The sequence below is a fragment of the Schistocerca cancellata genome, unplaced genomic scaffold, assembly GCF_023864275.1.
Source record: "Schistocerca cancellata isolate TAMUIC-IGC-003103 unplaced genomic scaffold, iqSchCanc2.1 HiC_scaffold_1082, whole genome shotgun sequence".
NCBI lineage: Eukaryota > Metazoa > Arthropoda > Insecta > Orthoptera > Acrididae > Schistocerca > Schistocerca cancellata.
Genome location: NW_026047081.1, coordinates 275,022 through 299,084, shown reverse-complemented (window position 1 = coordinate 299,084; position 24,063 = coordinate 275,022). Strand labels below are relative to the sequence as shown.

Sequence of the window (24,063 nt, the reverse complement as noted above, 5' to 3'; positions counted from 1 at the left end):
CATCCCGTTATTACTAGTTGCAGTTCTTTTGTAAAATTTTCAAGAAAAAAAGTACTAGTAATAAAACTGAATTTCGTATGATATAACATGTAAAGTCACACAATGTATGACCTGCTATATAATGACAGGCAGCAGGTCTTTACTTGCGAAATAAGTAAATAAATATTACTACTTACAGCTTTGCTTTTCCTCCTACCGCTGCAACAACGAGGCCAAAAGCAAAGGACTGTGACTTTTGCCATACGCGAGAAGATGCTCGCAAACAGGGAAAGTGCGTAACGGAAAGCGAGTGGAGGGGGTGTAAACCCGGAGAAGAATGTGCACGTCCGGTGTGGTCTAGTGGCTAGGATACCTGGCTTTCACCCAGGAGGCCCGGGTTCGATTCCCGGTACCGGAATGGAATTTTTTCGGAACAAATGACGACAAGTTTTGACCGTGCGAAATGCTGTTTCACGTCCTCCTCGCATTATAGCTACTGGTTCGTAAACGTCGGCTGACAACAGTCGAGAGAAACGGGCACGCAACGAAATTACTACGAGCAGCGGCATAGAGGGAGAAGAGACGCTGGTCCACTGTTGGATTGCTGCCATAGAAATGTTACATGGCAATACGCAGAGCAATTCCCGCGAAGCAATGGGAGACTTTCTGCACCGAGGCCCGTTAGCTCAGTTGGTTAGAGCGTCCTGCTAATAACGCGAAGGTCGTGGGTTCGATCCCCCCACGGGCAACTACGATTTTACTATTTCAAAAAGGCAACGCCGATTTCCCTGGGGAAGTATGGTGACAAAGAAATCGTCACATTGTGTGGGAGCTGATAGGGGACCCGAACGCGACTTGTCGGGACGCGCTAAAACATTTCACTGGTCACAGCACGCTGAACACACAGTTTCTCGTCCGATCACCACAAGTGCGCGACGTTGGGCGTTGTCAGTGCTTGGGCGGGTGACCGCCTGCGAACATAGGGCACTGTCGACAGTTTCAATTCGTATTTCTCTTTCCTCTTCGGTTTCGGAGCTGCAGCGCTATTCGGTCAAGGGCACTGGCGCCACGTTTTGCCTCTCGGTATGCCAAGTCGCGCCGTGCGGCCACAGTGAAATGAAGGAGCGTGTTGTAAAATTTTCAACAAAGAAAAAAAAAAAGAAATCTACTAGTAATAAAACGGAATTTGCCTGACAGAACATGTAAAATCAGACAATACATGATAACAGGCAGCAGGTATTTACTTGTGGCATAAGTAATGTTGTGCCCGGCTCGCCGTATCTCTCTCAGTCGTTTCGCGTGCTTGTCCTTTTGATATAGGCCGATTGGAGAGCGTCAGCTCTCGCGTCAGCTGAGCAAAGTCGAGACAAGTCGAGACTCAAGGGGAATCGACGCACACGCTATAGGGTGGCGTGCAGCGGGTAAGATGGGGAAAGAAACATTAATTTAAGGACGCGTGGCAAAAGTACTCATACGCAAAAGTAAAAGCCTGCTGCGGTGGCCGGGAATCGAACCCGGATCAACTGCTTGGAAGGCAACTATGCTTACCATTACACCACCACCGCACAGTTCCCTTCCGCGCCTCGCCAGCCGCGCTGTGTCTGCTTCCCGCCTGTCGGCGGCGGCAGAAGGTGGTCGTAGCTGTAGGCGCGTTACGGGGTAGGCGAGCTCATCCAGGCAGCGTCTCTACGCACATTTCGCGTCCTTTGGCAAGAGTCGTCGCGTGCGTGCGCCACAAGAGTACTTAGACGATCATTTTTAAGCAGTGCAGTGCAGGATTCAGCGTCTGTAGCAATCTCTCGAGAGGATGCGACGGCGCTGGACGGCAGTCCCACTTTCCCCTCAGACGTCTGCCGCGGAAAGCACCAGGAAGCTGTGAACTAGCTGAGCATCGGTGGTTCAGTGGTAGAATGCTCGCCTGCCACGCGGGCGGCCCGGGTTCGATTCCCGGCCGATGCATCGTTTTGTTTTTTTCTCCGATAGTGGTGCTGCGTGTCTTTCGCACTCGAACTGCGTGAGCCATGAGAATGAACCGCGGGATTCCGTGTGGAAAGAAGCAATCATGCAGCGCGCACGACTGCTCGTTTGGACTCTTGCGTGCTATTGTACATACTGGCGTCGGCCTAGCATCGCAAGTTGCCTGCCGCGCCGGGAATGCACGTGTAGCAACAGAAAAAATGAGCCAGGGAGTGCAGACTCTCTACCACTGGTATTCGGTACTTAGCAAGATTCCAGAAGCTGTGGCGATCGCCTGCCTCGGTAGCGCAGTAGGCAGCGCGTAAGTCTCATAATCTTAAGGTCGTGAGTTCGATCCTCACCCGGGGCATTTAATTTACTATCGTTCACAGCTGAGTCGACGACTCTGGGGTTGCGAAGGAGCGAAACACTTAGTAGTTTGTTATCCACAAGGCTTCAACGACTCAGCGTGAAAATGTTTACATCCCGTTATTACTAGTTGCAGTTCTTTTGTAAAATTTTCAAGAAAAAAAGTACTAGTAATAAAACTGAATTTCGTATGATATAACATGTAAAGTCACACAATGTATGACCTGCTATATAATGACAGGCAGCAGGTCTTTACTTGCGAAATAAGTAAATAAATATTACTACTTACAGCTTTGCTTTTCCTCCTACCGCTGCAACAACGAGGCCAAAAGCAAAGGACTGTGACTTTTGCCATACGCGAGAAGATGCTCGCAAACAGGGAAAGTGCGTAACGGAAAGCGAGTGGAGGGGGTGTAAACCCGGAGAAGAATGTGCACGTCCGGTGTGGTCTAGTGGCTAGGAGACCTGGCTTTCACCCAGGAGGCCCGGGTTCGATTCCCGGTACCGGAATGGAATTTTTTCGGAACAAATGACGACAAGTTTTGACCGTGCGAAATGCTGTTTCACGTCCTCCTCGCATTATAGCTACTGGTTCGTAAACGTCGGCTGACAACAGTCGAGAGAAACGGGCACGCAACGAAATTACTACGAGCAGCGGCATAGAGGGAGAAGAGACGCTGGTCCACTGTTGGATTGCTGCCATAGAAATGTTACATGGCAATACGCAGAGCAATTCCCGCGAAGCAATGGGAGACTTTCTGCACCGAGGCCCGTTAGCTCAGTTGGTTAGAACGTCGTGCTAATAACGCGAAGGTCGTGGGTTCGATCCCCCCACGGGCCACTACGATTTTACTATTTCAAAAAGGCAACGCCGATTTCCCTGGGGAAGTATGGTGACAAAGAAATCGTCACATTGTGTGGGAGCTGATAGGGGACCCGAACGCGACTTGTCGGGACGCGCTAAAACATTTCACTGGTCACAGCACGCTGAACACACAGTTTCTCGTCCGATCACCACAAGTGCGCGACGTTGGGCGTTGTCAGTGCTTGGGCGGGTGACCGCCTGCGAACATAGGGCACTGTCGACAGTTTCAATTCGTATTTCTCTTTCCTCTTCGGTTTCGGAGCTGCAGCGCTATTCGGTCAAGGGCACTGGCGCCACGTTTTGCCTCTCGGTATGCCAAGTCGCGCCGTGCGGCCACAGTGAAATGAAGGAGCGTGTTGTAAAATTTTCAACAAAGAAAAAAAAAAAGAAATCTACTAGTAATAAAACGGAATTTGCCTGACAGAACATGTAAAATCAGACAATACATGATAACAGGCAGCAGGTATTTACTTGTGGCATAAGTAATGTTGTGCCCGGCAGTCGGCTTTCAGCCGTGATACCGTGCGGACGGGCTCGGCGCGCCGGGCAGTGCTCCGCAGGTGTTGTTGTTTACCCGCTAGCGCGCGGTCGCGTCGTTGTATTGCCGTATAGTACCTGTACCGACCCGACATGGCGTTCTCATATCGAAAAGCTACAATCAAACTAACGTTCAACGCATCGTACACGAGACCGAAGGCCCATGAAATTGAACGGTTTCTACGAGACATCATGCACATAGAACCACAAGAACTGATAGGAATTCATCTGTCTATTGTAACCAGCACAGTGTACCTCAAACTGATTGACGAAGCGGCCTGCGACAGATTACTCCAACGATCTGCAAACGGCTTTCGCTTCTGTCACGCAGACGGTAACGTGAGCGTGGTCGGAGTTGACCATGCTGGTCTGGGGGTGCGTACCGTGCGCATCTTTGAACTACCGTTCGAAGTTCCTTCCAACCTAGTCGTTGATGCGCTGCGGCCATACGGCACAGTTCTGAGCCACACAGAGGAGAAATGGAACACATTCGAAACGTACCCTGTCCTTAACGGGGTACGACAAGTGCGCATAGAACTCAAGAAGCACGTTCCATCATATGTTTTCGTTGGTGGCTGCCGCGCAATTGTTATCTATGATGGACAACCGAGGACCTGCTCGGGCTGCGGCCAGGAAGGCCATGTTAGAACTGAGTGTCTGCAGCGCCGCCTCGTACAGGTGCCCCGCAATGAACTTCCCCAACGAGCCACTATGACCTCTCTCCCGCTCACATACGTGGAGGCGGCACGACATGATGTGATGGATGATCCAAACCTGCACCCTCCTCAAGCCGCTGCCGGCTCCGTTGGAGAGTCAGCGCCGTCGACGACGCCGCAGCCCAACGGTGCAGAGGTTCCTACAGCCTCTGCCCACCGCAGCGTCGTGGGCACCCACCCACCGTCACTGTCGGAATCGGACACAGGGATTCCTAGCGACCGAGACTGTGTCGAGCCCCGTCCTCCAGTGGATGTCGAATCTCGGACCCGAAAGCAAAAATCACCCAAGCGACACAAGAAGAGGCGATTGTCAGCTGAAGAACAGGACAGAGATGTGAAGCCGGCGGAAGACATCGACTTCGTTGACTCGTCCACAATTGCAACGGCCTCCAGTGGCATCATCCACCAGAAGGTGCCTGAAGACAAGGAACACTCTCCTAAATCTGGTGGCCCAGAAAACGAGGCGCATTCCGTCGACTCCCTAAATGTGGGCTCCTGTGAAACCGACCAGCCCCCAATGACATCACAATCGTCTCTTGGTGATTGGGCAGACGATATGGAGGCAGATGATGCACAGCAAACATCGACATCTCCATCAGAGCCCATGGCTGACATTGAGCCCGGAGGGCTCTGCCAGTCAGGGCCTCATAAGGCACAGTAATGCACAGCATGCAGATGGATGGCTGTGCGGTGTGTGAGATCACTGTGGGCTTGCACCGGCACACTGCCTCCGCCACTTGATATGTCTCAGTCATACCGTGTGGGAACAGTCAATGTAAATGGTGTCCACTCCACTGTCAAGACCCGCATGTTACACGACATGATCAGAGCGGCAGACTTGGACATTGCCCTTCTCCAGGAGGTCCGTCCCGAGCTGCGTTTAGACCTATATGGCTACACCACCTACAGCCTACCCTTAGGTGATGGTGCAGGAGGAACGGCCATACTTCTCCGAGATGGCATAGACGCGACGGACGCGACGTACTTGCCGAACGGGCGAGGGATCGCACTCACACTTGGCGCAGTCCGCCTCATTAACGTCTACGCTCCCTCCGGTAATTCGCACCGTGGTGACAGGCATGTCTTCTATTCGGAGGAGGTAGCCCCACTTTTGCAAGGCAATAAGGACCATTACATAGTGGGCGGCGATTTTAACAGTGTTCTGCGGCCCGAGGACCAGATACCGCATTACGTCCCATGCCCGGCTCTACAAGCATTGATACGTGACCTCGCGCTCCACGACACATGGCTCTTACATCATGGGACCCAGAGTGGATATACGCACTTTACCAGCCATTCTGCCAGTCGTCTGGACCGGATATACGTCTCGCGTGCCCTCCGCACAGCAACCCGTGATGCAGAACTCTGGCCGACGGCCTTCACGGACCATCTCGCGTACATCTGCACTGTCACCTTACCCCGACAACTCACAAGACGCAGCAGGGGCCCGTGGACGCTGAACGTCTCCCTCCTTCGCGAGGAAGCGTGTCAGCGAGCAGTCACTGACACGTGGCGTCGATGTATCGGGCGCCTGCCCATGTATGCTTCCACGTTGCTGTGGTGGCTGGGATGTGTCAAACCTGCACTCCGAAAGACCTTGATGGCCTACGGGCGTGACAGATCGAACTGGCAAAGGGCAACATCGGAATTTTACTATACAGCGTTACGTGAGCTGGCGACGCAGCCGCCGTCTCCCGAACGTCAGATGTCCGTACAACGCATCAAAGCTCGTCTACTTCGCATCAGGACAGAGCAGCTAGAAGGTGTCCGCATCCGTGCGCGAGTGCAAGACTGTATCCCCAACGAAACAGCGTCAGTGTATCACATTGTGCGCGAGAGGCGCCACCGCAAACGTCAGCTCATTACGGCGGTAAACACTGAGGAGGGCGGCCGCGCAGTGACACAAACGGACATCGCGCACACGTTCGCCAGACACTATGGGACCTTGTATATGGAAGATCCGCGAAATGTACGTGATTATGACGAGCTGTTGCACGATTTTCCCGCCCCTCGGGACGTGGCACCCGATGATAGTCTGCTGTTGCCCATTACATCCGACGAGCTGACATCGGCCTTGGCACGTGGAGCACCGAACAAGTCGCCTGGACCGGACGGTTTACCCTTGGAATTCTACCGCACTTTTTACCACCTTATGGGTGACAAGTGGCTCCAAATGTTTCAAGACCTGATCCGGCCTGATTTCACTGTCCCCACAGAATTCACTGAAGGCATCTTGATCCCAGTGCCTAAACCGAATGGTGGTTGTAGGTGGCAGGACTTTCGCCCACTCACACTCCTCAACAACGACTACAAGATCTTCGCCCGTATCCTCCGCGCGCGTCTCCACACCGCTATCGGGAAAGCCATCCACACCGATCAAACATGTTTAGGTGGTGTCAGCAACATTCATACGGCGTTAGGAGCATACCGCGACGTAATTGCTTTGACGGCGGCCTGCAAAATACGAGGCGCCCTTGTCGCCGTAGATTTTGACCACGCATTCGACCGCGTCGACCACGGCTTCTTACGCGCAGTTTTGCAACGCATGGGCCTCTCTCCGGAGTCTGCACAGGTGGTCCTTCGACTGGTCCACGGAGCGCGCTCCCGCATGATGGTCAACGGTTATCAGTCTGGTCACATTGTTGTTGGACGGTCAGTGCGACAAGGGTGCCCCCTGTCGGGTATATTATTTGCTGCAGCGCTTGAACCAGCTTTACATGGTCTACGACAGCGATTAACTGGTATCTCCTTGCGGGACGAGACCTTTCGTTGTGGTGCATTCGCCGATGACGTGGTGTTCCTGGCCAGATCAGAGGATGAAATGCATATGGCGCTACAGTGGCTACGCCAGTACGGGGCGGTCGCTGGGAGCGTCATCAACGTGAAGAAGACAAAATACATGGATGTCGGAGGGGGGCTTTCCCACACAACGGCGGTGCCCTTTGACAAGGTGCCCGTACTCAAGTGTTTAGGAGTGCAATTCTATAGCAATGTCCGCCGCACGGCGGCGGCTACGTACCGCCGGCTCCTGCACCAGACACGTGCTCTGCTGCAGGACAACAAACTGCGTCGCTTGGATATGCTTCTCAGAACACGTTATGTCAACACCTATCTTGTCTCAAAACTGAACTATTTTGCGCATATCCTTCCCTTGACGGCTACGATGGCCGACAGATTTCAAGCAGCATATGGACATTTCGTAAGCACCGGTCTGGTTTTTAAAGTCCGATACGCCACCCTGACGCTGCCGCAGCGAGCGGGCGGTATCGGTTTAATTCATGTATATAACCGTGCGCGATCGCTTTATCTCAACACTATGCGTCGCCAGTGGACCTCTGCCCACGCCACTCTGACGGGCACCCTGATAGCGGAAGTGACACCACACTCTCTGCATCCCCCGGTTTCTGTAGGACACATTTCACCGGCACTCACCCACATCAGAGAGTTCTTGATTGACTTTAGCTACTTACGGTCAGAACTTCCGACGACACGGAAGCCCAGCACAAAAGACTATTATCGCCTCTATCAACAGCAGCAACCTGTAAATACGGTCACCCACAGACACCCTGAAGTTGCCTGGAACACGGTGTGGCGAGCGGTACACACGCCTTTTCTACCTACGACGGTGCGTTCATTGTGGTACGTGGTTGTGAATGGGAAGTTCGCTACTCGTCAGAGGCTACATTCCATACATCTGACGGACGACCCCTTGTGTCCGACATGCTCCGTCGCTGACTCGGATGCACACCGTCTGACTTGTGACGCTACCAGCGAGTGCTGGCTACTGACGCAGCGCATGCTGGCGTTACTCTTGCGGCGATTGCCGGAGTCTATCTCCCCTGATGAAGTATTGCGCCCCGACAGCGTATACTTTCCATCAACGAGAACGAACGCCGTTAACTGGCTAAAAGGCATGGTCGTTTACTACATGTTTTGCGATGCTCCCAAAGGCACACTCGACTTTTGGTCCCTATTGATGACGACACATGCAGCTTTCAGCCGCCACCCGAAGTACAGAACTCGTTTCGCAAATTATTTAGGTTCATTATTTGCGGATCCTCCTGCTCACTGGGGCGTTCCGGGTATGAGACGCTGACAATGAAGAAGAATCCTGGAGCATATTGATCCTCTACGGACGGAATAGGGGGGAACCCCTCCCAACAGACGAGAAGACGACTCGGACGCACGGCTACGGCAGTTGTAGGATCATTCTTTGTAATGAAACACAAATAACTATATAAAAAAAAATTATGTTATAAAAATTAAAGAAATAAATAAATAAAACAACATCGCCAAACCCACTACATCCTCTTCCTGATCCTTCGATCCTCGAACTCGAACACGTTGCTTGGGCGTGGCGGCGGGATGGCCAGGCTTCGGGTGTCGACCCCTGCCCTACCCGTCGTCCTGCTCCTGCAGCGGTTCATTAGATTTAAAAAAAAAAAAAAAAAAAAAAAAAAAAAAAAAAAAAAAAAAAAAAAAAAGTTGGTTAGAGCGTCGTGCTAATAACGCGAAGGTCGTGGGTTCGATCCCCCCACGGGCCACTACGATTTTACTATTTCAAAAAGGCAACGCCGATTTCCCTGGGGAAGTATGGTGACAAAGAAATCGTCACATTGTGTGGGAGCTGATAGGGGACCCGAACGCGACTTGTCGGGACGCGCTAAAACATTTCACTGGTCACAGCACGCTGAACACACAGTTTCTCGTCCGATCACCACAAGTGCGCGACGTTGGGCGTTGTCAGTGCTTGGGCGGGTGACCGCCTGCGAACATAGGGCACTGTCGACAGTTTCAATTCGTATTTCTCTTTCCTCTTCGGTTTCGGAGCTGCAGCGCTATTCGGTCAAGGGCACTGGCGCCACGTTTTGCCTCTCGGTATGCCAAGTCGCGCCGTGCGGCCACAGTGAAATGAAGGAGCGTGTTGTAAAATTTTCAACAAAGAAAAAAAAAAAGAAATCTACTAGTAATAAAACGGAATTTGCCTGACAGAACATGTAAAATCAGACAATACATGATAACAGGCAGCAGGTATTTACTTGTGGCATAAGTAATGTTGTGCCCGGCTCGCCGTATCTCTCTCAGTCGTTTCGCGTGCTTGTCCTTTTGATATAGGCCGATTGGAGAGCGTCAGCTCTCGCGTCAGCTGAGCAAAGTCGAGACAAGTCGAGACTCAAGGGGAATCGACGCACACGCTATAGGGTGGCGTGCAGCGGGTAAGATGGGGAAAGAAACATTAATTTAAGGACGCGTGGCAAAAGTACTCATACGCAAAAGTAAAAGCCTGCTGCGGTGGCCGGGAATCGAACCCGGATCAACTGCTTGGAAGGCAACTATGCTTACCATTACACCACCACCGCACAGTTCCCTTCCGCGCCTCGCCAGCCGCGCTGTGTCTGCTTCCCGCCTGTCGGCGGCGGCAGAAGGTGGTCGTAGCTGTAGGCGCGTTACGGGGTAGGCGAGCTCATCCAGGCAGCGTCTCTACGCACATTTCGCGTCCTTTGGCAAGAGTCGTCGCGTGCGTGCGCCACAAGAGTACTTAGACGATCATTTTTAAGCAGTGCAGTGCAGGATTCAGCGTCTGTAGCAATCTCTCGAGAGGATGCGACGGCGCTGGACGGCAGTCCCACTTTCCCCTCAGACGTCTGCCGCGGAAAGCACCAGGAAGCTGTGAAGTAGCTGAGCATCGGTGGTTCAGTGGTAGAATGCTCGCCTGCCACGCGGGCGGCCCGGGTTCGATTCCCGGCCGATGCATCGTTTTGTTTTTTTCTCCGATAGTGGTGCTGCGTGTCTTTCGCACTCGAACTGCGTGAGCCATGAGAATGAACCGCGGGATTCCGTGTGGAAAGAAGCAATCATGCAGCGCGCACGACTGCTCGTTTGGACTCTTGCGTGCTATTGTACATACTGGCGTCGGCCTAGCATCGCAAGTTGCCTGCCGCGCCGGGAATGCACGTGTAGCAACAGAAAAAATGAGCCAGGGAGTGCAGACTCTCTACCACTGGTATTCGGTACTTAGCAAGATTCCAGAAGCTGTGGCGATCGCCTGCCTCGGTAGCGCAGTAGGCAGCGCGTAAGTCTCATAATCTTAAGGTCGTGAGTTCGATCCTCACCCGGGGCATTTAATTTACTATCGTTCACAGCTGAGTCGACGACTCTGGGGTTGCGAAGGAGCGAAACACTTAGTAGTTTGTTATCCACAAGGCTTCAACGACTCAGCGTGAAAATGTTTACATCCCGTTATTACTAGTTGCAGTTCTTTTGTAAAATTTTCAAGAAAAAAAGTACTAGTAATAAAACTGAATTTCGTATGATATAACATGTAAAGTCACACAATGTATGACCTGCTATATAATGACAGGCAGCAGGTCTTTACTTGCGAAATAAGTAAATAAATATTACTACTTACAGCTTTGCTTTTCCTCCTACCGCTGCAACAACGAGGCCAAAAGCAAAGGACTGTGACTTTTGCCATACGCGAGAAGATGCTCGCAAACAGGGAAAGTGCGTAACGGAAAGCGAGTGGAGGGGGTGTAAACCCGGAGAAGAATGTGCACGTCCGGTGTGGTCTAGTGGCTAGGATACCTGGCCTTCACCCAGGAGGCCCGGGTTCGATTCCCGGTACCAGAATGGAATTTTTTCGGAACAAATGACGACAAGTTTTGACCGTGCGAAATGCTGTTTCACGTCCTCCTCGCATTATAGCTACTGGTTCGTAAACGTCGGCTGACAACAGTCGAGAGAAACGGGCACGCAACGAAATTACTACGAGCAGCGGCATAGAGGGAGAAGAGACGCTGGTCCACTGTTGGATTGCTGCCATAGAAATGTTACATGGCAATACGCAGAGCAATTCCCGCGAAGCAATGGGAGACTTTCTGCACCGAGGCCCGTTAGCTCAGTTGGTTAGAGCGTCGTGCTAATAACGCGAAGGTCGTGGGTTCGATCCCCCCACGGGCCACTACGATTTTACTATTTCAAAAAGGCAACGCCGATTTCCCTGGGGAAGTATGGTGACAAAGAAATCGTCACATTGTGTGGGAGCTGATAGGGGACCCGAACGCGACTTGTCGGGACGCGCTAAAACATTTCACTGGTCACAGCACGCTGAACACACAGTTTCTCGTCCGATCACCACAAGTGCGCGACGTTGGGCGTTGTCAGTGCTTGGGCGGGTGACCGCCTGCGAACATAGGGCACTGTCGACAGTTTCAATTCGTATTTCTCTTTCCTCTTCGGTTTCGGAGCTGCAGCGCTATTCGGTCAAGGGCACTGGCGCCACGTTTTGCCTCTCGGTATGCCAAGTCGCGCCGTGCGGCCACAGTGAAATGAAGGAGCGTGTTGTAAAATTTTCAACAAAGAAAAAAAAAAAAGAAATCTACTAGTAATAAAACGGAATTTGCCTGACAGAACATGTAAAATCAGACAATACATGATAACAGGCAGCAGGTATTTACTTGTGGCATAAGTAATGTTGTGCCCGGCTCGCCGTATCTCTCTCAGTCGTTTCGCGTGCTTGTCCTTTTGATATAGGCCGATTGGAGAGCGTCAGCTCTCGCGTCAGCTGAGCAAAGTCGAGACAAGTCGAGACTCAAGGGGAATCGACGCACACGCTATAGGGTGGCGTGCAGCGGGTAAGATGGGGAAAGAAACATTAATTTAAGGACGCGTGGCAAAAGTACTCATACGCAAAAGTAAAAGCCTGCTGCGGTGGCCGGGAATCGAACCCGGATCAACTGCTTGGAAGGCAACTATGCTTACCATTACACCACCACCGCACAGTTCCCTTCCGCGCCTCGCCAGCCGCGCTGTGTCTGCTTCCCGCCTGTCGGCGGCGGCAGAAGGTGGTCGTAGCTGTAGGCGCGTTACGGGGTAGGCGAGCTCATCCAGGCAGCGTCTCTACGCACATTTCGCGTCCTTTGGCAAGAGTCGTCGCGTGCGTGCGCCACAAGAGTACTTAGACGATCATTTTTAAGCAGTGCAGTGCAGGATTCAGCGTCTGTAGCAATCTCTCGAGAGGATGCGACGGCGCTGGACGGCAGTCCCACTTTCCCCTCAGACGTCTGCCGCGGAAAGCACCAGGAAGCTGTGAACTAGCTGAGCATCGGTGGTTCAGTGGTAGAATGCTCGCCTGCCACGCGGGCGGCCCGGGTTCGATTCCCGGCCGATGCATCGTTTTGTTTTTTTCTCCGATAGTGGTGCTGCGTGTCTTTCGCACTCGAACTGCGTGAGCCATGAGAATGAACCGCGGGATTCCGTGTGGAAAGAAGCAATCATGCAGCGCGCACGACTGCTCGTTTGGACTCTTGCGTGCTATTGTACATACTGGCGTCGGCCTAGCATCGCAAGTTGCCTGCCGCGCCGGGAATGCACGTGTAGCAACAGAAAAAATGAGCCAGGGAGTGCAGACTCTCTACCACTGGTATTCGGTACTTAGCAAGATTCCAGAAGCTGTGGCGATCGCCTGCCTCGGTAGCGCAGTAGGCAGCGCGTAAGTCTCATAATCTTAAGGTCGTGAGTTCGATCCTCACCCGGGGCATTTAATTTACTATCGTTCACAGCTGAGTCGACGACTCTGGGGTTGCGAAGGAGCGAAACACTTAGTAGTTTGTTATCCACAAGGCTTCAACGACTCAGCGTGAAAATGTTTACATCCCGTTATTACTAGTTGCAGTTCTTTTGTAAAATTTTCAAGAAAAAAAGTACTAGTAATAAAACTGAATTTCGTATGATATAACATGTAAAGTCACACAATGTATGACCTGCTATATAATGACAGGCAGCAGGTCTTTACTTGCGAAATAAGTAAATAAATATTACTACTTACAGCTTTGCTTTTCCTCCTACCGCTGCAACAACGAGGCCAAAAGCAAAGGACTGTGACTTTTGCCATACGCGAGAAGATGCTCGCAAACAGGGAAAGTGCGTAACGGAAAGCGAGTGGAGGGGGTGTAAACCCGGAGAAGAATGTGCACGTCCGGTGTGGTCTAGTGGCTAGGAGACCTGGCTTTCACCCAGGAGGCCCGGGTTCGATTCCCGGTACCGGAATGGAATTTTTTCGGAACAAATGACGACAAGTTTTGACCGTGCGAAATGCTGTTTCACGTCCTCCTCGCATTATAGCTACTGGTTCGTAAACGTCGGCTGACAACAGTCGAGAGAAACGGGCACGCAACGAAATTACTACGAGCAGCGGCATAGAGGGAGAAGAGACGCTGGTCCACTGTTGGATTGCTGCCATAGAAATGTTACATGGCAATACGCAGAGCAATTCCCGCGAAGCAATGGGAGACTTTCTGCACCGAGGCCCGTTAGCTCAGTTGGTTAGAGCGTCGTGCTAATAACGCGAAGGTCGTGGGTTCGATCCCCCCACGGGCCACTACGATTTTACTATTTCAAAAAGGCAACGCCGATTTCCCTGGGGAAGTATGGTGACAAAGAAATCGTCACATTGTGTGGGAGCTGATAGGGGACCCGAACGCGACTTGTCGGGACGCGCTAAAACATTTCACTGGTCACAGCACGCTGAACACACAGTTTCTCGTCCGATCACCACAAGTGCGCGACGTTGGGCGTTGTCAGTGCTTGGGCGGGTGACCGCCTGCGAACATAGGGCACTGTCGACAGTTTCAATTCGTATTTCTCTTTCCTCTTCGGTTTCGGAGCTGCAGCGCTATTCGGTCAAGGGCACTGGCGCCACGTTTTGCCTCTCGGTATGCCAAGTCGCGCCGTGCGGCCACAGTGAAATGAAGGAGCGTGTTGTAAAATTTTCAACAAAGAAAAAAAAAAAAAAGAAATCTACTAGTAATAAAACGGAATTTGCCTGACAGAACATGTAAAATCAGACAATACATGATAACAGGCAGCAGGTATTTACTTGTGGCATAAGTAATGTTGTGCCCGGCTCGCCGTATCTCTCTCAGTCGTTTCGCGTGCTTGTCCTTTTGATATAGGCCGATTGGAGAGCGTCAGCTCTCGCGTCAGCTGAGCAAAGTCGAGACAAGTCGAGACTCAAGGGGAATCGACGCACACGCTATAGGGTGGCGTGCAGCGGGTAAGATGGGGAAAGAAACATTAATTTAAGGACGCGTGGCAAAAGTACTCATACGCAAAAGTAAAAGCCTGCTGCGGTGGCCGGGAATCGAACCCGGATCAACTGCTTGGAAGGCAACTATGCTTACCATTACACCACCACCGCACAGTTCCCTTCCGCGCCTCGCCAGCCGCGCTGTGTCTGCTTCCCGCCTGTCGGCGGCGGCAGAAGGTGGTCGTAGCTGTAGGCGCGTTACGGGGTAGGCGAGCTCATCCAGGCAGCGTCTCTACGCACATTTCGCGTCCTTTGGCAAGAGTCGTCGCGTGCGTGCGCCACAAGAGTACTTAGACGATCATTTTTAAGCAGTGCAGTGCAGGATTCAGCGTCTGTAGCAATCTCTCGAGAGGATGCGACGGCGCTGGACGGCAGTCCCACTTTCCCCTCAGACGTCTGCCGCGGAAAGCACCAGGAAGCTGTGAAGTAGCTGAGCATCGGTGGTTCAGTGGTAGAATGCTCGCCTGCCACGCGGGCGGCCCGGGTTCGATTCCCGGCCGATGCATCGTTTTGTTTTTTTCTCCGATAGTGGTGCTGCGTGTCTTTCGCACTCGAACTGCGTGAGCCATGAGAATGAACCGCGGGATTCCGTGTGGAAAGAAGCAATCATGCAGCGCGCACGACTGCTCGTTTGGACTCTTGCGTGCTATTGTACATACTGGCGTCGGCCTAGCATCGCAAGTTGCCTGCCGCGCCGGGAATGCACGTGTAGCAACAGAAAAAATGAGCCAGGGAGTGCAGACTCTCTACCACTGGTATTCGGTACTTAGCAAGATTCCAGAAGCTGTGGCGATCGCCTGCCTCGGTAGCGCAGTAGGCAGCGCGTAAGTCTCATAATCTTAAGGTCGTGAGTTCGATCCTCACCCGGGGCATTTAATTTACTATCGTTCACAGCTGAGTCGACGACTCTGGGGTTGCGAAGGAGCGAAACACTTAGTAGTTTGTTATCCACAAGGCTTCAACGACTCAGCGTGAAAATGTTTACATCCCGTTATTACTAGTTGCAGTTCTTTTGTAAAATTTTCAAGAAAAAAAGTACTAGTAATAAAACTGAATTTCGTATGATATAACATGTAAAGTCACACAATGTATGACCTGCTATATAATGACAGGCAGCAGGTCTTTACTTGCGAAATAAGTAAATAAATATTACTACTTACAGCTTTGCTTTTCCTCCTACCGCTGCAACAACGAGGCCAAAAGCAAAGGACTGTGACTTTTGCCATACGCGAGAAGATGCTCGCAAACAGGGAAAGTGCGTAACGGAAAGCGAGTGGAGGGGGTGTAAACCCGGAGAAGAATGTGCACGTCCGGTGTGGTCTAGTGGCTAGGAGACCTGGCTTTCACCCAGGAGGCCCGGGTTCGATTCCCGGTACCGGAATGGAATTTTTTCGGAACAAATGACGACAAGTTTTGACCGTGCGAAATGCTGTTTCACGTCCTCCTCGCATTATAGCTACTGGTTCGTAAACGTCGGCTGACAACAGTCGAGAGAAACGGGCACGCAACGAAATTACTACGAGCAGCGGCATAGAGGGAGAAGAGACGCTGGTCCACTGTTGGATTGCTGCCATAGAAATGTTACATGGCAATACGCAGAGCAATTCCCGCGAAGCAATGGGAGACTTTCTGCACCGAGGCCCGTTAGCTCAGTTGGTTAGAGCGTCGTGCTAATAACGCGAAGGTCGTGGGTTCGATCCCCCCACGGGCCACTACGATTTTACTATTTCAAAAAGGCAACGCCGATTTCCCTGGGGAAGTATGGTGACAAAGAAATCGTCACATTGTGTGGGAGCTGATAGGGGACCCGAACGCGACTTGTCGGGACGCGCTAAAACATTTCACTGGTCACAGCACGCTGAACACACAGTTTCTCGTCCGATCACCACAAGTGCGCGACGTTGGGCGTTGTCAGTGCTTGGGCGGGTGACCGCCTGCGAACATAGGGCACTGTCGACAGTTTCAATTCGTATTTCTCTTTCCTCTTCGGTTTCGGAGCTGCAGCGCTATTCGGTCAAGGGCACTGGCGCCACGTTTTGCCTCTCGGTATGCCAAGTCGCGCCGTGCGGCCACAGTGAAATGAAGGAGCGTGTTGTAAAATTTTCAACAAAGAAAAAAAAAAAAAAGAAATCTACTAGTAATAAAACGGAATTTGCCTGACAGAACATGTAAAATCAGACAATACATGATAACAGGCAGCAGGTATTTACTTGTGGCATAAGTAATGTTGTGCCCGGCTCGCCGTATCTCTCTCAGTCGTTTCGCGTGCTTGTCCTTTTGATATAGGCCGATTGGAGAGCGTCAGCTCTCGCGTCAGCTGAGCAAAGTCGAGACAAGTCGAGACTCAAGGGGAATCGACGCACACGCTATAGGGTGGCGTGCAGCGGGTAAGATGGGGAAAGAAACATTAATTTAAGGACGCGTGGCAAAAGTACTCATACGCAAAAGTAAAAGCCTGCTGCGGTGGCCGGGAATCGAACCCGGATCAACTGCTTGGAAGGCAACTATGCTTACCATTACACCACCACCGCACAGTTCCCTTCCGCGCCTCGCCAGCCGCGCTGTGTCTGCTTCCCGCCTGTCGGCGGCGGCAGAAGGTGGTCGTAGCTGTAGGCGCGTTACGGGGTAGGCGAGCTCATCCAGGCAGCGTCTCTACGCACATTTCGCGTCCTTTGGCAAGAGTCGTCGCGTGCGTGCGCCACAAGAGTACTTAGACGATCATTTTTAAGCAGTGCAGTGCAGGATTCAGCGTCTGTAGCAATCTCTCGAGAGGATGCGACGGCGCTGGACGGCAGTCCCACTTTCCCCTCAGACGTCTGCCGCGGAAAGCACCAGGAAGCTGTGAAGTAGCTGAGCATCGGTGGTTCAGTGGTAGAATGCTCGCCTGCCACGCGGGCGGCCCGGGTTCGATTCCCGGCCGATGCATCGTTTTGTTTTTTTCTCCGATAGTGGTGCTGCGTGTCTTTCGCACTCGAACTGCGTGAGCCATGAGAATGAACCGCGGGATTCCGTGTGGAAAGAAGCAATCATGCAGCGCGCACGACTGCTCGTTTGGACTCTTGCGTGCTATTGTACATACTGGCGTCGGCCTAGCATCGCAAGTTGCCTGCCGCGCCGGGAATGCACGTGTAGCAACAGAAAAAATGAGCCAGGGAGTGCAGACTCTCTACCACTGGTATTCGGTACTTAGCAAGATTCCAGAAGCTGTGGCGATCGCCTGCCTCGGTAGCGCAGTAGGCAGCGCGTAAGTCTCATAATCTTAAGGTCGTGAGTTCGATCCTCACCCGGGGCATTTAATTTACTATCGTTCACAGCTGAGTCGACGACTCTGGGGTTGCGAAGGAGCGAAACACTTAGTAGTTTGTTATCCACAAGGCTTCAACGACTCAGCGTGAAAATGTTTACATCCCGTTATTACTAGTTGCAGTTCTTTTGTAAAATTTTCAAGAAAAAAAGTACTAGTAATAAAACTGAATTTCGTATGATATAACATGTAAAGTCACACAATGTATGACCTGCTATATAATGACAGGCAGCAGGTCTTTACTTGCGAAATAAGTAAATAAATATTACTACTTACAGCTTTGCTTTTCCTCCTACCGCTGCAACAACGAGGCCAAAAGCAAAGGACTGTGACTTTTGCCATACGCGAGAAGATGCTCGCAAACAGGGAAAGTGCGTAACGGAAAGCGAGTGGAGGGGGTGTAAACCCGGAGAAGAATGTGCACGTCCGGTGTGGTCTAGTGGCTAGGAGACCTGGCTTTCACCCAGGAGGCCCGGGTTCGATTCCCGGTACCGGAATGGAATTTTTTCGGAACAAATGACGACAAGTTTTGACCGTGCGAAATGCTGTTTCACGTCCTCCTCGCATTATAGCTACTGGTTCGTAAACGTCGGCTGACAACAGTCGAGAGAAACGGGCACGCAACGAAATTACTACGAGCAGCGGCATAGAGGGAGAAGAGACGCTGGTCCACTGTTGGATTGCTGCCATAGAAATGTTACATGGCAATACGCAGAGCAATTCCCGCGAAGCAATGGGAGACTTTCTGCACCGAGGCCCGTTAGCTCAGTTGGTTAGAGCGTCGTGCTAATAACGCGAAGGTCGTGGGTTCGATCCCCCCACGGGCCACTACGATTTTACTATTTCAAAAAGGCAACGCCGATTTCCCTGGGGAAGTATGGTGACAAAGAAATCGTCACATTGTGTGGGAGCTGATAGGGGACCCGAACGCGACTTGTCGGGACGCGCTAAAACATTTCACTGGTCACAGCACGCTGAACACACAGTTTCTCGTCCGATCACCACAAGTGCGCGACGTTGGGCGTTGTCAGTGCTTGGGCGGGTGACCGCCTGCGAACATAGGGCACTGTCGACAGTTTCAATTCGTATTTCTCTTTCCTCTTCGGTTTCGGAGCTGCAGCGCTATTCGGTCAAGGGCACTGGCGCCACGTTTTGCCTCTCGGTATGCCAAGTCGCGCCGTGCGGCCACAGTGAAATGAAGGAGCGTGTTGTAAAATTTTCAACAAAGAAAAAAAAAAAAAAGAAATCTACTAGTAATAAAACGGAATTTGCCTGACAGAACATGTAAAATCAGACAATACATGATAACAGGCAGCAGGTATTTACTTGTGGCATAAGTAATGTTGTGCCCGGCTCGCCGTATCTCTCTCAGTCGTTTCGCGTGCTTGTCCTTTTGATATAGGCCGATTGGAGAGCGTCAGCTCTCGCGTCAGCTGAGCAAAGTCGAGACAAGTCGAGACTCAAGGGGAATCGACGCACACGCTATAGGGTGGCGTGCAGCGGGTAAGATGGGGAAAGAAACATTAATTTAAGGACGCGTGGCAAAAGTACTCATACGCAAAAGTAAAAGCCTGCTGCGGTGGCCGGGAATCGAACCCGGATCAACTGCTTGGAAGGCAACTATGCTTACCATTACACCACCACCGCACAGTTCCCTTCCGCGCCTCGCCAGCCGCGCTGTGTCTGCTTCCCGCCTGTCGGCGGCGGCAGAAGGTGGTCGTAGCTGTAGGCGCGTTACGGGGTAGGCGAGCTCATCCAGGCAGCGTCTCTACGCACATTTCGCGTCCTTTGGCAAGAGTCGTCGCGTGCGTGCGCCACAAGAGTACTTAGACGATCATTTTTAAGCAGTGCAGTGCAGGATTCAGCGTCTGTAGCAATCTCTCGAGAGGATGCGACGGCGCTGGACGGCAGTCCCACTTTCCCCTCAGACGTCTGCCGCGGAAAGCACCAGGAAGCTGTGAAGTAGCTGAGCATCGGTGGTTCAGTGGTAGAATGCTCGCCTGCCACGCGGGCGGCCCGGGTTCGATTCCCGGCCGATGCATCGTTTTGTTTTTTTCTCCGATAGTGGTGCTGCGTGTCTTTCGCACTCGAACTGCGTGAGCCATGAGAATGAACCGCGGGATTCCGTGTGGAAAGAAGCAATCATGCAGCGCGCACGACTGCTCGTTTGGACTCTTGCGTGCTATTGTACATACTGGCGTCGGCCTAGCATCGCAAGTTGCCTGCCGCGCCGGGAATGCACGTGTAGCAACAGAAAAAATGAGCCAGGGAGTGCAGACTCTCTACCACTGGTATTCGGTACTTAGCAAGATTCCAGAAGCTGTGGCGATCGCCTGCCTCGGTAGCGCAGTAGGCAGCGCGTAAGTCTCATAATCTTAAGGTCGTGAGTTCGATCCTCACCCGGGGCATTTAATTTACTATCGTTCACAGCTGAGTCGACGACTCTGGGGTTGCGAAGGAGCGAAACACTTAGTAGTTTGTTATCCACAAGGCTTCAACGACTCAGCGTGAAAATGTTTACATCCCGTTATTACTAGTTGCAGTTCTTTTGTAAAATTTTCAAGAAAAAAAGTACTAGTAATAAAACTGAATTTCGTATGATATAACATGTAAAGTCACACAATGTATGACCTGCTATATAATGACAGGCAGCAGGTCTTTACTTGCGAAATAAGTAAATAAATATTACTACTTACAGCTTTGCTTTTCCTCCTACCGCTGCAACAACGAGGCCAAAAGCAAAGGACTGTGACTTTTGCCATACGCGAGAAGATGCTCGCAAACAGGGAAAGTGCGTAACGGAAAGCGAGTGGAGGGGGTGTAAACCCGGAGAAGAATGTGCACGTCCGGTGTGGTCTAGTGGCTAGGATACCTGGCTTTCACCCAGGAGGCCCGGGTTCGATTCCCGGTACCGGAATGGAATTTTTTCGGAACAAATGACGACAAGTTTTGACCGTGCGAAATGCTGTTTCACGTCCTCCTCGCATTATAGCTACTGGTTCGTAAACGTCGGCTGACAACAGTCGAGAGAAACGGGCACGCAACGAAATTACTACGAGCAGCGGCATAGAGGGAGAAGAGACGCTGGTCCACTGTTGGATTGCTGCCATAGAAATGTTACATGGCAATACGCAGAGCAATTCCCGCGAAGCAATGGGAGACTTTCTGCACCGAGGCCCGTTAGCTCAGTTGGTTAGAGCGTCGTGCTAATAACGCGAAGGTCGTGGGTTCGATCCCCCCACGGGCCACTACGATTTTACTATTTCAAAAAGGCAACGCCGATTTCCCTGGGGAAGTATGGTGACAAAGAAATCGTCACATTGTGTGGGAGCTGATAGGGGACCCGAACGCGACTTGTCGGGACGCGCTAAAACATTTCACTGGTCACAGCACGCTGAACACACAGTTTCTCGTCCGATCACCACAAGTGCGCGACGTTGGGCGTTGTCAGTGCTTGGGCGGGTGACCGCCTGCGAACATAGGGCACTGTCGACAGTTTCAATTCGTATTTCTCTTTCCTCTTCGGTTTCGGAGCTGCAGCGCTATTCGGTCAAGGGCACTGGCGCCACGTTTTGCCTCTCGGTATGCCAAGTCGCGCCGTGCGGCCACAGTGAAATGAAGGAGCGTGTTGTAAAATTTTCAACAAAGAAAAAAAAAAGAAATCTACTAGTAATAAAACGGAATTTGCCTGACAGAACATGTAAAATCAGACAATACATGATAACAGGCAGCAGGTATTTACTTGTGGCATAAGTAATGTTGTGCCCGGCTCGCCGTATCTCTCTCAGTCGTTTCGCGTGCTTGTCCTTTTGATATAGGCCGATTGGAGAGCGTCAGCTCTCGCGTCAGCTGAGCAAAGTCGAGACAAGTCGAGACTCAAGGGGAATCGACGCACACGCTATAGGGTGGCGTGCAGCGGGTAAGATGGGGAAAGAAACATTAATTTAAGGACGCGTGGCAAAAGTACTCATACGCAAAAGTAAAAGCCTGCTGCGGTGGCCGGGAATCGAACCCGGATCAACTGCTTGGAAGGCAACTATGCTTACCATTACACCACCACCGCACAGTTCCCTTCCGCGCCTCGCCAGCCGCGCTGTGTCTGCTTCCCGCCTGTCGGCGGCGGCAGAAGGTGGTCGTAGCTGTAGGCGCGTTACGGGGTAGGCGAGCTCATCCAGGCAGCGTCTCTACGCACATTTCGCGTCCTTTGGCAAGAGTCGTCGCGTGCGTGCGCCACAAGAGTACTTAGACGATCATTTTTAAGCAGTGCAGTGCAGGATTCAGCGTCTGTAGCAATCTCTCGAGAGGATGCGACGGCGCTGGACGGCAGTCCCACTTTCCCCTCAGACGTCTGCCGCGGAAAGCACCAGGAAGCTGTGAACTAGCTGAGCATCGGTGGTTCAGTGGTAGAATGCTCGCCTGCCACGCGGGCGGCCCGGGTTCGATTCCCGGCCGATGCATCGTTTTGTTTTTTTCTCCGATAGTGGTGCTGCGTGTCTTTCGCACTCGAACTGCGTGAGCCATGAGAATGAACCGCGGGATTCCGTGTGGAAAGAAGCAATCATGCAGCGCGCACGACTGCTCGTTTGGACTCTTGCGTGCTATTGTACATACTGGCGTCGGCCTAGCATCGCAAGTTGCCTGCCGCGCCGGGAATGCACGTGTAGCAACAGAAAAAATGAGCCAGGGAGTGCAGACTCTCTACCACTGGTATTCGGTACTTAGCAAGATTCCAGAAGCTGTGGCGATCGCCTGCCTCGGTAGCGCAGTAGGCAGCGCGTAAGTCTCATAATCTTAAGGTCGTGAGTTCGATCCTCACCCGGGGCATTTAATTTACTATCGTTCACAGCTGAGTCGACGACTCTGGGGTTGCGAAGGAGCGAAACACTTAGTAGTTTGTTATCCACAAGGCTTCAACGACTCAGCGTGAAAATGTTTACATCCCGTTATTACTAGTTGCAGTTCTTTTGTAAAATTTTCAAGAAAAAAAGTACTAGTAATAAAACTGAATTTCGTATGATATAACATGTAAAGTCACACAATGTATGACCTGCTATATAATGACAGGCAGCAGGTCTTTACTTGCGAAATAAGTAAATAAATATTACTACTTACAGCTTTGCTTTTCCTCCTACCGCTGCAACAACGAGGCCAAAAGCAAAGGACTGTGACTTTTGCCATACGCGAGAAGATGCTCGCAAACAGGGAAAGTGCGTAACGGAAAGCGAGTGGAGGGGGTGTAAACCCGGAGAAGAATGTGCACGTCCGGTGTGGTCTAGTGGCTAGGATACCTGGCTTTCACCCAGGAGGCCCGGGTTCGATTCCCGGTACCGGAATGGAATTTTTTCGGAACAAATGACGACAAGTTTTGACCGTGCGAAATGCTGTTTCACGTCCTCCTCGCATTATAGCTACTGGTTCGTAAACGTCGGCTGACAACAGTCGAGAGAAACGGGCACGCAACGAAATTACTACGAGCAGCGGCATAGAGGGAGAAGAGACGCTGGTCCACTGTTGGATTGCTGCCATAGAAATGTTACATGGCAATACGCAGAGCAATTCCCGCGAAGCAATGGGAGACTTTCTGCACCGAGGCCCGTTAGCTCAGTTGGTTAGAGCGTCGTGCTAATAACGCGAAGGTCGTGGGTTCGATCCCCCCACGGGCCACTACGATTTTACTATTTCAAAAAGGCAACGCCGATTTCCCTGGGGAAGTATGGTGACAAAGAAATCGTCACATTGTGTGGGAGCTGATAGGGGACCCGAACGCGACTTGTCGGGACGCGCTAAAACATTTCACTGGTCACAGCACGCTGAACACACAGTTTCTCGTCCGATCACCACAAGTGCGCGACGTTGGGCGTTGTCAGTGCTTGGGCGGGTGACCGCCTGCGAACATAGGGCACTGTCGACAGTTTCAATTCGTATTTCTCTTTCCTCTTCGGTTTCGGAGCTGCAGCGCTATTCGGTCAAGGGCACTGGCGCCACGTTTTGCCTCTCGGTATGCCAAGTCGCGCCGTGCGGCCACAGTGAAATGAAGGAGCGTGTTGTAAAATTTTCAACAAAGAAAAAAAAAAAGAAATCTACTAGTAATAAAACGGAATTTGCCTGACAGAACATGTAAAATCAGACAATACATGATAACAGGCAGCAGGTATTTACTTGTGGCATAAGTAATGTTGTGCCCGGCTCGCCGTATCTCTCTCAGTCGTTTCGCGTGCTTGTCCTTTTGATATAGGCCGATTGGAGAGCG

At 51.7% G+C, this 24,063-nt stretch overlaps 37 non-coding genes across 37 annotated transcripts; 30 read left to right on the top strand and 7 right to left on the bottom strand.

The window, feature by feature from the left end:
- Positions 1-325: 325 nt before the first annotated feature.
- Trnae-uuc (transfer RNA glutamic acid (anticodon UUC)) lies at positions 326-397 on the top strand. Its single transcript has one exon. It is a non-coding gene; the product is annotated as a tRNA-Glu (tRNA).
- A 257-nt stretch (positions 398-654) lies between these two features.
- On the top strand, positions 655-728 carry Trnai-aau (transfer RNA isoleucine (anticodon AAU)). The gene has a single exon. It is a non-coding gene; the product is annotated as a tRNA-Ile (tRNA).
- Positions 729-1,472: 744 nt separating this feature from the next.
- Trnag-ucc (transfer RNA glycine (anticodon UCC)) lies at positions 1,473-1,544 on the bottom strand. Its single transcript has one exon. It is a non-coding gene; the product is annotated as a tRNA-Gly (tRNA).
- A 323-nt stretch (positions 1,545-1,867) lies between these two features.
- Trnag-gcc (transfer RNA glycine (anticodon GCC)) lies at positions 1,868-1,938 on the top strand. The gene has a single exon. It is a non-coding gene; the product is annotated as a tRNA-Gly (tRNA).
- A 294-nt stretch (positions 1,939-2,232) lies between these two features.
- Positions 2,233-2,305, top strand: Trnam-cau (transfer RNA methionine (anticodon CAU)). Its single transcript has one exon. It is a non-coding gene; the product is annotated as a tRNA-Met (tRNA).
- A 437-nt stretch (positions 2,306-2,742) lies between these two features.
- Trnae-uuc (transfer RNA glutamic acid (anticodon UUC)) lies at positions 2,743-2,814 on the top strand. Its single transcript has one exon. It is a non-coding gene; the product is annotated as a tRNA-Glu (tRNA).
- Positions 2,815-3,071: 257 nt separating this feature from the next.
- Trnai-aau (transfer RNA isoleucine (anticodon AAU)) lies at positions 3,072-3,145 on the top strand. Its single transcript has one exon. It is a non-coding gene; the product is annotated as a tRNA-Ile (tRNA).
- Positions 3,146-9,710: 6,565 nt separating this feature from the next.
- On the bottom strand, positions 9,711-9,782 carry Trnag-ucc (transfer RNA glycine (anticodon UCC)). Its single transcript has one exon. It is a non-coding gene; the product is annotated as a tRNA-Gly (tRNA).
- A 323-nt stretch (positions 9,783-10,105) lies between these two features.
- Trnag-gcc (transfer RNA glycine (anticodon GCC)) lies at positions 10,106-10,176 on the top strand. Its single transcript has one exon. It is a non-coding gene; the product is annotated as a tRNA-Gly (tRNA).
- A 294-nt stretch (positions 10,177-10,470) lies between these two features.
- Positions 10,471-10,543, top strand: Trnam-cau (transfer RNA methionine (anticodon CAU)). Its single transcript has one exon. It is a non-coding gene; the product is annotated as a tRNA-Met (tRNA).
- Positions 10,544-10,980: 437 nt separating this feature from the next.
- Trnae-uuc (transfer RNA glutamic acid (anticodon UUC)) lies at positions 10,981-11,052 on the top strand. Its single transcript has one exon. It is a non-coding gene; the product is annotated as a tRNA-Glu (tRNA).
- A 257-nt stretch (positions 11,053-11,309) lies between these two features.
- On the top strand, positions 11,310-11,383 carry Trnai-aau (transfer RNA isoleucine (anticodon AAU)). Its single transcript has one exon. It is a non-coding gene; the product is annotated as a tRNA-Ile (tRNA).
- Positions 11,384-12,128: 745 nt separating this feature from the next.
- On the bottom strand, positions 12,129-12,200 carry Trnag-ucc (transfer RNA glycine (anticodon UCC)). Its single transcript has one exon. It is a non-coding gene; the product is annotated as a tRNA-Gly (tRNA).
- A 323-nt stretch (positions 12,201-12,523) lies between these two features.
- Trnag-gcc (transfer RNA glycine (anticodon GCC)) lies at positions 12,524-12,594 on the top strand. Its single transcript has one exon. It is a non-coding gene; the product is annotated as a tRNA-Gly (tRNA).
- Positions 12,595-12,888: 294 nt separating this feature from the next.
- Trnam-cau (transfer RNA methionine (anticodon CAU)) lies at positions 12,889-12,961 on the top strand. The gene has a single exon. It is a non-coding gene; the product is annotated as a tRNA-Met (tRNA).
- Positions 12,962-13,398: 437 nt separating this feature from the next.
- Trnae-uuc (transfer RNA glutamic acid (anticodon UUC)) lies at positions 13,399-13,470 on the top strand. The gene has a single exon. It is a non-coding gene; the product is annotated as a tRNA-Glu (tRNA).
- Positions 13,471-13,727: 257 nt separating this feature from the next.
- On the top strand, positions 13,728-13,801 carry Trnai-aau (transfer RNA isoleucine (anticodon AAU)). The gene has a single exon. It is a non-coding gene; the product is annotated as a tRNA-Ile (tRNA).
- Positions 13,802-14,548: 747 nt separating this feature from the next.
- On the bottom strand, positions 14,549-14,620 carry Trnag-ucc (transfer RNA glycine (anticodon UCC)). The gene has a single exon. It is a non-coding gene; the product is annotated as a tRNA-Gly (tRNA).
- Positions 14,621-14,943: 323 nt separating this feature from the next.
- On the top strand, positions 14,944-15,014 carry Trnag-gcc (transfer RNA glycine (anticodon GCC)). The gene has a single exon. It is a non-coding gene; the product is annotated as a tRNA-Gly (tRNA).
- Positions 15,015-15,308: 294 nt separating this feature from the next.
- Trnam-cau (transfer RNA methionine (anticodon CAU)) lies at positions 15,309-15,381 on the top strand. The gene has a single exon. It is a non-coding gene; the product is annotated as a tRNA-Met (tRNA).
- Positions 15,382-15,818: 437 nt separating this feature from the next.
- Positions 15,819-15,890, top strand: Trnae-uuc (transfer RNA glutamic acid (anticodon UUC)). Its single transcript has one exon. It is a non-coding gene; the product is annotated as a tRNA-Glu (tRNA).
- Positions 15,891-16,147: 257 nt separating this feature from the next.
- On the top strand, positions 16,148-16,221 carry Trnai-aau (transfer RNA isoleucine (anticodon AAU)). The gene has a single exon. It is a non-coding gene; the product is annotated as a tRNA-Ile (tRNA).
- A 747-nt stretch (positions 16,222-16,968) lies between these two features.
- Positions 16,969-17,040, bottom strand: Trnag-ucc (transfer RNA glycine (anticodon UCC)). The gene has a single exon. It is a non-coding gene; the product is annotated as a tRNA-Gly (tRNA).
- Positions 17,041-17,363: 323 nt separating this feature from the next.
- Trnag-gcc (transfer RNA glycine (anticodon GCC)) lies at positions 17,364-17,434 on the top strand. The gene has a single exon. It is a non-coding gene; the product is annotated as a tRNA-Gly (tRNA).
- Positions 17,435-17,728: 294 nt separating this feature from the next.
- Trnam-cau (transfer RNA methionine (anticodon CAU)) lies at positions 17,729-17,801 on the top strand. The gene has a single exon. It is a non-coding gene; the product is annotated as a tRNA-Met (tRNA).
- A 437-nt stretch (positions 17,802-18,238) lies between these two features.
- Positions 18,239-18,310, top strand: Trnae-uuc (transfer RNA glutamic acid (anticodon UUC)). Its single transcript has one exon. It is a non-coding gene; the product is annotated as a tRNA-Glu (tRNA).
- Positions 18,311-18,567: 257 nt separating this feature from the next.
- Trnai-aau (transfer RNA isoleucine (anticodon AAU)) lies at positions 18,568-18,641 on the top strand. The gene has a single exon. It is a non-coding gene; the product is annotated as a tRNA-Ile (tRNA).
- A 747-nt stretch (positions 18,642-19,388) lies between these two features.
- On the bottom strand, positions 19,389-19,460 carry Trnag-ucc (transfer RNA glycine (anticodon UCC)). The gene has a single exon. It is a non-coding gene; the product is annotated as a tRNA-Gly (tRNA).
- A 323-nt stretch (positions 19,461-19,783) lies between these two features.
- Trnag-gcc (transfer RNA glycine (anticodon GCC)) lies at positions 19,784-19,854 on the top strand. The gene has a single exon. It is a non-coding gene; the product is annotated as a tRNA-Gly (tRNA).
- A 294-nt stretch (positions 19,855-20,148) lies between these two features.
- On the top strand, positions 20,149-20,221 carry Trnam-cau (transfer RNA methionine (anticodon CAU)). Its single transcript has one exon. It is a non-coding gene; the product is annotated as a tRNA-Met (tRNA).
- A 437-nt stretch (positions 20,222-20,658) lies between these two features.
- Trnae-uuc (transfer RNA glutamic acid (anticodon UUC)) lies at positions 20,659-20,730 on the top strand. The gene has a single exon. It is a non-coding gene; the product is annotated as a tRNA-Glu (tRNA).
- A 257-nt stretch (positions 20,731-20,987) lies between these two features.
- Trnai-aau (transfer RNA isoleucine (anticodon AAU)) lies at positions 20,988-21,061 on the top strand. Its single transcript has one exon. It is a non-coding gene; the product is annotated as a tRNA-Ile (tRNA).
- A 743-nt stretch (positions 21,062-21,804) lies between these two features.
- On the bottom strand, positions 21,805-21,876 carry Trnag-ucc (transfer RNA glycine (anticodon UCC)). The gene has a single exon. It is a non-coding gene; the product is annotated as a tRNA-Gly (tRNA).
- Positions 21,877-22,199: 323 nt separating this feature from the next.
- On the top strand, positions 22,200-22,270 carry Trnag-gcc (transfer RNA glycine (anticodon GCC)). The gene has a single exon. It is a non-coding gene; the product is annotated as a tRNA-Gly (tRNA).
- Positions 22,271-22,564: 294 nt separating this feature from the next.
- Positions 22,565-22,637, top strand: Trnam-cau (transfer RNA methionine (anticodon CAU)). Its single transcript has one exon. It is a non-coding gene; the product is annotated as a tRNA-Met (tRNA).
- Positions 22,638-23,074: 437 nt separating this feature from the next.
- On the top strand, positions 23,075-23,146 carry Trnae-uuc (transfer RNA glutamic acid (anticodon UUC)). Its single transcript has one exon. It is a non-coding gene; the product is annotated as a tRNA-Glu (tRNA).
- A 257-nt stretch (positions 23,147-23,403) lies between these two features.
- Positions 23,404-23,477, top strand: Trnai-aau (transfer RNA isoleucine (anticodon AAU)). The gene has a single exon. It is a non-coding gene; the product is annotated as a tRNA-Ile (tRNA).
- Positions 23,478-24,063: the final 586 nt, after the last annotated feature.